The 1,233-nt window shown below is 51.7% G+C and overlaps 1 protein-coding gene and 1 pseudogene across 2 annotated transcripts in view; one reads left to right on the forward strand and one right to left on the reverse strand.

Annotated features, from left to right (window-relative positions):
* Positions 1 to 391, reverse strand: part of LOC105544843 — a 33,425-nt pseudogene extending 33,034 nt beyond the window's left edge. The window contains exon 1 of the transcript XR_001006829.1: positions 247 to 391. The product of XR_001006829.1 is annotated as a glucosylceramidase-like (transcript). The remainder of the gene's footprint in view (positions 1 to 246) is intronic.
* Positions 1 to 1,233, forward strand: part of LOC105544867 (metaxin-1-like) — a 44,975-nt gene that overhangs the window by 27,819 nt on the left and 15,923 nt on the right.

Genomic DNA, 1,233 nt, shown 5'->3' on the forward strand with positions numbered 1-1,233 from the left:
GGGCTCATCGCCGCGCTCCGCGAACGTTTGTCACATGTCCGAAGAATGCATGAATTATATAACTTTTTTCCCACTCCACCCCTCAAAAAGCAAGTGGATACAAAGACTTGAAGATTTTATGATGTCTTCATTAGTAAAATTTGACCATCCTTACCATTAAAAATAATGCTAATGATGAAAAAGGCTAAGTGGAACGCTGGGAAGGGAAAGCTAACATTCAAAGGGCGAAATATTTATAACGCCTACTGTCGGCGAAGAGAAACAGCAGCCCCAATCGGAGGCAAAAGAAAATCCCACCGCAGCCTCCAAAAGCGCGTGGGCGGGACTGGAGACTGGGGCCCAGCACAATAGGGACGGAAGCCAGGATGCAGCCCCACCACCCGCAGCCTGGAGAAAAGTAGCTCTGGGGAGGCCGGGCGGGGTCTCACTCAGAGAAGAGACAGTCACTTGTCCAGAGGCGGGACTCAGAGCCTGCCCACAAGTCTCATTGGTTCGCTTGAAGACGGACAACTCTCGCTGACCAACCGTAGCCCAGATGGGGCGCAAGCGTATTTGGAAAGGGAGAGGGTACCGGACGCGGTAACTACGCATGCGTCTCATCCCTTTCCCGCTAACACACCCTTAGTGGACGGCGGTGGCGGGGGGCGATTGAAATCCCACAGCGAGTCTAGCCCACCGAAGCTCAGAGGGATTCCTGACCTTCCTCTTTAGAGAGCCTCAGGTTAGAGAATGTCCAGTGCCCAGAAGCTGCCCCGTAGGAATCCCAGTGTCCACCGCCTCCTACCTAATGTTTCGTCCTGGCCATGCCCCAGCCCTTCCTGAGGCTGGGTTGTTATGATGGTGAATTATTCAAGAAGTCTTGAAGCCTGACGCCATCTCTGGGCAGTGCTCCTGCATCCTCCTTGTCTTCCTTGTAGGGCACCACGTTGCTCCTACAAGCACAGGGTCCTGAAACTGTTTACAAGGCCCCACTCTGCCATGTTAGTATCTTAACGAGTGTTTGTTGAGGAAGTACTGTGTGTTAGACCCAGTTCAATGAGCAAGTCCCTGATCTTGTGCCCTTACATTCTATAGGACGACACAAACGTATAAACAAAAAATAATTTTAGATAGTGATATATGCTCAAAACATGGCTGTGTGGCTGGGAGAAGTGGCTCATGCCTGTAAATCCAGCACTGTGGGAGGCTGAGGCAGGTGGATCACTTGAGGTCAGGAGTTGGAGACCAGCTTGG

This window comes from Mandrillus leucophaeus, unplaced genomic scaffold (genome assembly GCF_000951045.1).
Source record: "Mandrillus leucophaeus isolate KB7577 unplaced genomic scaffold, Mleu.le_1.0 Scaffold310, whole genome shotgun sequence".
Taxonomy (NCBI): Eukaryota; Metazoa; Chordata; class Mammalia; order Primates; family Cercopithecidae; genus Mandrillus; species Mandrillus leucophaeus.